This window comes from Aethalodelphis obliquidens, unplaced genomic scaffold (genome assembly GCF_003676395.1).
Source record: "Aethalodelphis obliquidens isolate GAN/ISIS:26980383/991018 unplaced genomic scaffold, ASM367639v1 scaffold88, whole genome shotgun sequence".
Lineage (NCBI taxonomy): Eukaryota > Metazoa > Chordata > Mammalia > Artiodactyla > Delphinidae > Aethalodelphis > Aethalodelphis obliquidens.
In genome coordinates, this window is record NW_020838032.1 from 4,499,049 (window position 1) to 4,509,089 (window position 10,041).

Consider the following 10,041-nt stretch of genomic DNA (forward strand, 5'->3'; position numbering starts at 1 on the left):
TCCTTTTGCTTTAATTTCCTCTTCTTTTACTAGCTTCTTAAGATGAAAGTTTAGATCAGTGCTTTTAAATCTTTCTTTTGTCTTTTCTGGGTATTTCCCTTTAAGCTTTGCTTTAGCTGCATTCCACAAAATTTTGATGTATTTTGCTTGCATTATCATCCAGTTCAAAATATTTTCTAATTTCCTTTGGAATTTCTTTTTTGATCCATGGGCTATTTAAAACTTTGTTGGGAAGCTTCCAAATGTTTAGGGATTTTCCTGATATCTTTTTGTTATTGACTTGTTGTGTGAAAGATCATACTTTTATTTGTTTTATTATTTTTAGAGAATATGCTTTGTATGAATTCAGTGCTTTATAATGGATTGAGACCTTTCATGGCTCAGCAGCTGATCTATCTCATGTATATTCCACATACACTTGGAAAATATGTGAATTCCACAGTTGTTAGGTGTAGTGTTCTATAAATGTCAATAAGTTTAAAATTGGCTAATAGTGTTGTTCAAGTCTTATATATATTTATTAATTTTTAACTTTTTGTGGTTCTATAACTTTATTTGACAATCAACAGTTAGTTCTCATCCACATTAAGTGTCTGTAGATTTTTGGAAGTGGTGACAGGTATATAGGTAACCAAGGTATAGAGCTCGTTTGGTGAATCTTCATGTTCATTACGTTTTCTGCACATGGGCATGAGATGGGACATTCCTTATTCCTTTGGCCCAGACTGCTTTGCTAAGCTTGGTGTCAATGCGTACATCCGGAGTTCTCATCTCCTTCATGGCAAAGTTCAGGATTTCTTTGAGTGCCTGAGGGACACGTTTCTTGAAACCCACTCCATGGATGCTCTTGTAAATGTCGATAGTGTATTCTCTGGTCACCACCTTATTGATGGCAGACCGGCCCTTCTTCTTCTCTCCACCCTTCTTTGTGGGAGTCATTCTGCCGGGCTCTGGTTGGAAAACAATCTTTAATATATATGTTTTAATCAATTACTGGAAAAGAAATGTTAAAATCTCCAATTTTGATTGGAATTTGTCTTTTTCTCCCTTAGCTCTGTCAGTTTTTGCATTATTTTGAAGCTTTGTATTAGATGCATACACATTTAGGATTATTATGTTTCCTTAATAAATTGTTTATTGCATCGTTATGAAATGCCTACCATTGTCTCTGGTGATACTCCTTATCATGAATTCTACTTCTTGTGATATTAATGTAGCCCCTACAATTTTCTTCTGATTAGTTGTTTGCATGGTATAATTTTCCCAATCTTTTATTTTTTAAGCTCTGTCTATACTTGAAGGCCATTTCTTGAAAGCAACATATAATGTGTGTTTCCTACTTGTCTAGTTTGACGATCTTTACCTTTTAATTGTAGTTTTAGTCCACTCACAGTTGAAGTAATTATTGATATGTTTGAATTTAAGACCACCACTGCCTTGTCTGTTCTTTGTTCCTCTTTCCATCATTTCCTTCTTTTTAAATTAACCAAGGATTTGAAAAACTTATTCCATCTTAACTCATCCATTGGTTTTTAGCTATTTTAGTGATTGCCATAGGGATTGCAGTATGTGTCCTTATATTACCATAGTCTTCCTTGAATTAATATTATACTTCTTTAAGTATAATATAAAAAACTTATTATAGCATATTTTAAATGATCTCTCCCATTCTTAGTACTATTATTGTCTTTCATTTTACCTCTGCATTTTTATAAACCCCACAGTACATTTTTATGTACTTTGAATAGTAAATTGTATTTTTAAAAAAGAAATGAAGGTTTCCCTGGTGGCACAGTGGTTAAGAATCTGCCTGCCAATGCAGGGGACACAGATTTGTGCCCTGGTCCGGGAAAACCCCACATGTCGCTGAGCAACTAAACCTGTGTGCCACAACTACTGAGCCTGTGCTCTAGAGCTCATGAGCCACAACTGCTGAGCCCACGTGCCACACTACTGAAGCCCATGTGCCTAGAGCCCATGCTCTGCAAAAGGAGGAGCCACTGCAATGAAGAGCAGTCCCGCTCGCCGCAACTAGAAGAAAGCCCATGCACAGCAATGAAGACCCAATGCAGCCAAAAATAAATAAATAAAAATAAAAAAAGAAATGAGAAAAATACTTTCTGTTTACCTGCATATACATACTTCCTGACATGCTTCATTTCTTCATTTCTGTTACTGTTTCTATCTGATATCATTTCCCTTCAGCACAAAGAGTTTTATATTTCTTTCTGCTGGGGAAGATTCTCTTGGCAATTGTTTTTGTCATTTTTCCCTATTATTTTTAGAGAATATTTTCACTTGATATAGAATTCTAGGTCAACAGACTCTCTTTTTCCCTCTAGCACTTTAAAGACGTCTTGTCATTTTCTTCTGGCTTGTACTGCTATGGATGAGCTGTCTGCTCTCATTCTTCTCATTGTTCCTCTTTAGAGAACATGTCTTTATTTTCTGGTTGCTTTTAAGATTTTTCTCTCTGTCTTTGGTTTTCAACAAGTTGAATATGATTTGCTTAGGATTTGTTAAGCTTCTTGGGTCTGCCTGCTGGTATTTTTCATCAAATTTGGAAAAAAAGTTAGTCATTATTTCTCCAAAATTATTTTGACTCCCATGCTTCCTCTCATTTTGGATCACCTGTCTTAAATATGTGAGACCACTTGATATAGTTTTACCATCACTGGTACTTCTACTTTTTTCTTTTTCTCACCCAATCACTGAGGCTTGGAATACTCTGCACTGGCTGCAAAAGCTTTCACAGTTAGAGTCAGGACCTAAAACACTGGAAAAGGTAACACATAGATTTGGAGTCTCATCAAGATATAAGTAACCCCAGATGTTTTTATGAGGGTAAGCTATTGTGCAGAAGGATGAAGATGAGCTGAAGCTATTTTAGAGAGGAGGTAGAAAGAGAAAAGGCAGGGAGTAAAGGAAAAGACCCTATGATTAGCAAAGATAAGCTGTGAGGATGTCACAAATTGGCTTCCTAGTGTTTATTTTCTGAGTGGTAAAGAAAGGAGTAGAAATATTTGACAAACAATCCTTTATATTGCCCACCCATTTCTGGTGAATAAACTCAAAGAGGCAACTGAGCAAAGTTTGAGAGAGAAAGTGTATTTTCCACCTCCAATGCTCTCGTTTGGCTAACATAGGTTAGAAAAAGTGTTACCAGAGGAACTGATACCCTGACTTATTGTATCAGATAGCGACTTCTCTGGGTCTCCCAAGATTCACCCCTCTGTCACGTCTCCTGCCTGGAGTCTCTTCAAAGATCTGTGAAAGACCTCCAGCAAGTCAGGTAGCAATGACTTTTAAAGTTAAACAACATGTAGTCTATTTATGTTCTCTCATCAGGGGTAAATCAGAGCAATTAATGAAATCAATTGATGATTTTTTTAACATCTTTATTGGCGTATAATTGCTTTACAATGGTGTGTTAGTTTCTGCTTTCTAACAAAGTGAATCAGCTATACATATACATATATCCCCATATCTCCTCCCTCTTGTGTCTGATTATTAATTAAATTAACTAGCTTAAGTTAATTAATTAAAATTAAATTGGAATGTAATTACATTTTCTCCTTGGAGGGAAATTAAAAAAAACAAAAACGTTGAGAAACTTTGCCTTGAGTCTCCTCAGATGACCCATAAGAAGGCTTGTTCGATGATGCTCCACAATTAATTTTAAAGAACTCTCAACCATGTTTTTGTCTTATTTTAAAGTTGTAGATACTTTTTCTTAAATGAAGAGAGCCATAGAGTAGAAATGGCTGTCCAGCACACCTAGATAGAGAGGGCCAGAGGCATCTAGCTTCAGATTCCTTGGAAAGGGTGGGAGCAGAAACATATCTTCTGCAGAATTCAAAGAGCCCAGTGTTCAGCTGAGGGGTAGTCAGACCTGGGGTAGACCAGAAGCTGGAAGTGAGAGATGCAGTGGCAGCAGCCGTACTCAGCCTAATGTATGCCAGAGCAGATAGACCACGTCCAGTCCAGCCATGTAGAGCGTCCCAGCATTCTCACATCCTTTTGGACTGTACCTGCACCCGTAGTGGTAGGGTCAGAACTGGCTGTGAATTGAATTCGATTACATTTCCAGCAGACGGCCCAGTGGGAACTCAAAATGGAAATAAAGTTCAGGTAAAGAAGAATATAGCACATCACATTTCTTATATCCCTGCATTTTTGGCCTGAGATTTTGTCTACTATGTGAACTTATGAAGAAACGCACATCCGATAATGTGATGCGGACAGAATGCTGGATCCCCTAGATGAGCAGAGCCGCAGAAGAACATACACTGGGTATAGGTGGAAATTCTTACACGTGATATGGGTGCATAGGGATTGTTAACTTCTTCAAGCAAAAGCTAAAAATTCCAGTGTTGAATTGGCAGAGATGGTGGTCTTTCTCCAGAAATTTCTGCTGGCTGCCTCTTCTCCTTTCCCCACTTGTCATCTTTCCAGGTGGTAAAATCCTGTCTGAATTTTAGTGCTTAGGATTTTCCTCATGAGCTGCTTGAATCCCAGAAAAAAAGCCCTGAGCACTGTAAAGTGAGCTCCCATGAATAATCCTTAAAAATTTTACTGCCAAATAAGATATTCAGTTCTGTGGGCTGAGTTAACCAGCTCGGCATAGATGACAATGATGGCCCAGGGCCCGTGTCAGCCCCTGCTGCCCTCAGTTTCTTACCCCCAGGAAGTTCCACTGGAGTCTTTGTAGTGTCAAAGTGTAATTTTTGGAAAGTTGAAAATCTAACTCTCATAGAGATATAGAGGAAGCTTGTATCAAAGATTTACTCAACTCATTAGTGAGGAAGCCAGTAAGAAATAAGCTGATTCAAGGAGAATTTGAGGAACTGAGTATTTACACGCATTTAAAAAATGTTAGAATGAATTGCCAGGTTAGATACAGGTTAGGTACCTGTTGGTACCCTACAGGACAAATAAAGCCAAATCTTTGGGGTTAGTTTATATCACAAACAGAAATCATTAATAGTTTTCTTGGACAGAAATCTATAAGTTATGAAACTTCACAGGACCTAATTACTAGACAACAAAATCAAACACAGGTATGTTCTCCTGGATAACTGAATAATCTTTTGGTCAGCTTATTAAGCCATGTCCCGGTATGACATTGAAAGGACATGATTCCTCCCCCTTTGCCTTATTTCCATGTTTTAGATAGTATATCTTAACAGCAGCTCTTTGAAATGCTGGTGACAGTGTCTAGAACTTATCTCTGAGCTATGAGCCCTGCTTAGTCAGGATTTTTGGACATGAATATATATACATCAGAATTGAAGAAAAAAGCACATTGCAGGAGGGCTCTGGCTTGGAGAGGAGAAGGGGACCAAATGGGTGGTGTGGGGAATTAATTTTTTTAAAAAATGTTCTGTTGTTAAAAATTTTTTTAGTCACTGAGCTTCATGTGATTAGTACTTTGGATTCAACAAAAGATTTTGGCACTGTTTGAGTTAGGGTGTGGAGAAAAGGGAATCCTCTTGCACTGTTGGTAGGAATGTAAATCGACACAGCCACTATGGAGAACAGTATGGAGGTTCCTTAAAAAACTAAAAATAAAATTACCATATGACCCAGCAATCCCACTACTGGGCATATACTCAGAGAAAACCATAATTCAAAAAGACACATGTACCTCAGTGTTCATTGCAGCAATGTTTACAATAGCCAGGTCATGGAAACAACCTAAATGCCCATCAACAGATAAATGGATAAAGAAGATGTGGTACATATATACAATGGAATATTACTCAGCCATAAAAAGGAGCGAAATTGGGTCATTTGTAGAGCATGCATGAACTTAGAGATTGTCATTCAGAGTGAAGTAATTCAGAAAGAGAAAAACAAATATCGTATATTAATGCATATATGTGGAATCTAGAAAAATGGTACAGATGGACCTGTTTGCAAGGCAGAAATAGAGACACAGATGTAGAGAACAAACATATGGACATCAAGGGGGAAAGAAGGGGTGGGATGAATCGGGAGATTGGGATTGATGTATATAAATTAATATGTATAAAATAGATAACTAATGAGAACATGCTGTATAGCACAGGGAACTCTACTTCATTTTGCCGTATAGTAGAAACTAACACAACATTGTAAAACAACTATACCCCAATTAAAAAAAAAAATGGAAAAGAGAGTGAAGAAAACAGGTTGCTTGAATTCTGGTTCAGCCACTGACTAAATGCATGACTTGATCAAGTCACCTAAGATTGCTGTAGGTGACAGCTGGTCTCCAAAGATGGCCCCCAGTGAACTCTGCCTCCACTTTAATACTCTCATGCAATCCCCTTCCAGGGTGGCTTGGACTGGCCCTGTGCCTCCCTTTTAAGCAATAGAACATGGGCTAAGTGACACCACCTAAGCCTTGGGAAGCCCTGACAGCCTCTGCTTTTGTGGTCTTAGAAGTCAGTCTGTACATAAGAAGTCTGACTGTCCCACCGGAACGAGAGGCCATGCGAAGGGGCCCTGGAGGATGAGGGGCACGTGGGGAGGGAGATCTCAGCGGGAAGCTCTCTGGTTCTGGACATGTGAGTGATGACAGCATCCTGGACACTCCAGCCTACGTGATGTTGAAAGCACTGGAGTTAAATGCCTTAAAAACAAGTAAACAAAAAACCATTTAAAACAAAGCTAAAGATGACATTGCCAAGCAAAGGTAGACTGTGTGCGGGGCTTCCTGGTGGGAGGTGAGCCTAATGAGAAAGGAGGGGTTTAGGGAGGAAATTAAGATTAATTGCAATGTTCAAAAGTTGTGGTATATTCTTTTTTTTCTTTTTGCGGTACGCAGGCCTCTCACTGCTGTGGCTTCTTCCCGTCGCGGAGCACAGGCTCCGGACGCGAAGGCTCCGGACGCGAAGGCTCAGCAGCCATGGCTCACGGGACTAGCCGCTCCGCGGCATATAGGATCCTCCCAGACCGGGGCACGAACCCGTGTCCCCTGCATCGGCAGGCGGACTCTCAACCACTGCACCACCAGGGAAGCCCCTGTGGCATATTCTTTTAAAAGAAGCCAAAGATGCGCCGTTTCTTGAGTTATTGCAAAGTTGTACAAATCACTGGAGAAGATGTCTTAGGGAAGAAACCTGTGTGAAAGGTGGGGAGAGAAAGGGAGACCCCAGATAACCAAATAGATCTTTTCCATCCGATGTGAATGGTTTTATAACTGCATAGTGGGAGCTTGGAGTAAACCTGAAAATGAAAGAATTACTTAAGGATGAGATTTACTATAGCAACAGAATATTTGTCATCTAATTGAAAACAAAGCTTACAAGATTTTAAACAGAAACATACTTTATTTTCAGTAGTTTCATGATTGTTTTAAAACATTTGAGCCTACCCTAAGATAAACGATACCCTCCATAAGTCTTGTCTTCAGAATAAATTTTGAATTCAGAAGAGCTAACCTTTGAAAATATGTAATTCAATGTAAAGGAAACCTTAGCTTTCTTTACCTTGCATTCTTTAGAATAGTGAATTTTAGTATTTACTAACTTTGTAAATACTGAGGGTTTTCAAGTTCTCCAATATGATGTCAATAAAGAACATAAGTATCAAATGCAGCCTTAGATGTGGTTTTTAGTTTTCCCCCCCAAATTTGAAAATGTCCAGCCTCAAGTGGTTTCTTTATGTACACTACTCCGTTTATGTGTTGTGAGCATCTGCAGATCCCATGGGGTGCATGTTGTGTCTCTCTTTTCTTGAGATCCAGGAGCAAGGCAGGAAAAGATTTCAACAGGTCCTGAAATAGGGACTGTTTTATATTACAGGGATATAGAAAATAAGAACAGAAGGTCATGGAACTGCATACAAGAAGAACAGCTGTTGCAAAAGAGATGCAAACACAAACTCTATTCTGAGTTGACTCTTCTTCTCAGCTCTCAGCACTTTTAATCTGGAAAGCTCTTCAGAAATCATTAAATCTCCATTCTGATAGCCAATGACAAAGATGGAAATAATATCTGATGTTGGAAGGAATCTTTTAAAACTGTCTAACATTATAGGTAAGGACTCTAAGGCTCATAGAAGTGAAGCAACTGGTCTAATGACTCATGATGGATTAATGGTGGAATTTGGAAAAGGGTGTGAATAATGTTCGGGAAACACTTAAGAAAATATTTTTCAGGCAGGGAAATCATGGACAATGTCTATGTCGTGGCATTATTTGCTTCTGTATATTTGCCTAACTGCAAATTGTTTTGCACAAAAAAGCATTTAGGAGCTTTCAAACCATTAGGATTTTTTGACTCTGAGTTGAGAAAATAGACATAAAGGAACTTCTGTACATATGAAAACTAGTACATGGGTGTCTCTTTTATAGCTAATTTTATTATATGATAGATTTATACACATAGTTCATAACAATAAAAAACTATTCTCTGTCTTACTTGATTATCACCATGTCATTTTTTTCCCTAAAGGCACCACTTTGCTTCTATTTCTTCCACAATTTACACCAATGTTTCCATATAATATGCTATTTTATATCAATAGAAGCAGCACTATAAGCTAACTCTCATTAATTTTAGACATTATTTATTAACTTTCTATTGTGGCGATAGAAGATTTAGCTTAGTCCAAATGTTACTTATAATAGAACCTGAGATTGAATTTTTCAACCCCTGATGAGTAGGGACATGGGATCAGATTTATTAGTTTTGAAAAATCAATGACATTTCTTTCAACCATGACATTTCTTGCAACCAAGTGTTGTGAGGGAGGTTCATGTCTGTCCCACTATTATGTGCACAGGTTGGAGTTCTTTACAGATGCAAAGTCACTTATGACCCACATCTTTTGAGATAGGTATGATTCCTGTTTTCCAACATTCTATAATGAGCCTAATCCAAGGTTATATCCCGTGTAATTAGAAAAGCCAGGATTTAAACTCAGATCTCTTCGATTTCAAAGACTAATCTTTTCCTAATGTTTCATACTCTCCTTAAAAGAAAGTTTCCTTCCAACAGAAATTTCTGTGTACCTTTAGGTGCTGTGACTGCTGCTACCTTCTTCTTGCACAGGAAACCTTCCAAAAAAGAGTTCTGTGGGTCTTGAGGAGAAATATAGTGTCATGATGAGGTATGAGTGGAATAGAAGGGGGCACCTGGCATCTGGTGATGGGAGGAAAGGATCAGGCTCCCAAGTTGATTTTGTGAGAGACGAGGACAAAGCTGAGTTCAGTAGGCAGCAGATCTCAAGCATTTTGCTCCTGGTGCAGGTTGATTTTCTCCCCCAAATCCGTTGAATCCAGCTGGTTGGGGAGAACTCCAGCTATAAGAGAGGTTTCTCCAATAAAGGAGAGAAAAATTATTTTCGTGTTGTCCTGTATTTTCAGTAGCAAGGATGCGGAAATGCTATGATGGGCATTTGTTAGTGTTAGTGTAACTGGAAGAATGAAAGTCACTTCTACTCCTCCCTTCTTCCCCAGACTGGGGAGGAAGATGGCCCTTGACTAAGAACATGATAGCATTCCTTAAAAGAGCTATTTCAAAGTTTTGGCAGCATCTTTGGTCAGCTAAGGGAAGGACAATTGTGAAGTGTCTCTCTCAGTGACAGGCTGTTTTCAGCACCAGCAGGTCTGAGTGTGTGTGTGTGTGTGTGTGTGTGTGTGTGTGCACGTGTGTGTGTGCGTTTTGGTCTGTTTGATTGACTTAACAGTTACTTCTTCGGCAATCAGAAGAATGCAGAAGCAAAGCTGCAGCTCATATGGTGGAAAGACTTGGAAGAGCATGGTGCTTTGGGTACTTCTACCCACCAAACACTGAATATACATTTGTTCTCTGTTCTGCTGGAAACCTCATAGTTTATGCTAACATAAATATTTGAGCATTGAGGAAATGTACCTCTGTGAGGCCACTGGAAAAGTTGATTGCTTTGGGTAGGGGGTGAGGTTTTCTATAATGTTAGTGGAAATTCACATGAGGATTAGAAAAAGTTACTTTTGTAAAAAGGTACAAAATAGCAAAGTTAGGAACCGGAAGTATCCATGGAAGCTCTTTGTGAAGTTTTGACTTCTTGGGT

At 38.7% G+C, this 10,041-nt stretch overlaps 1 pseudogene; it reads right to left on the reverse strand.

Annotated features, from left to right (window-relative positions):
• Positions 1-375: 375 nt before the first annotated feature.
• LOC113613497 (60S ribosomal protein L31 pseudogene) lies at positions 376-942 on the reverse strand (annotated as a pseudogene).
• Between the last annotated feature and the right edge of the window lie 9,099 nt (positions 943-10,041).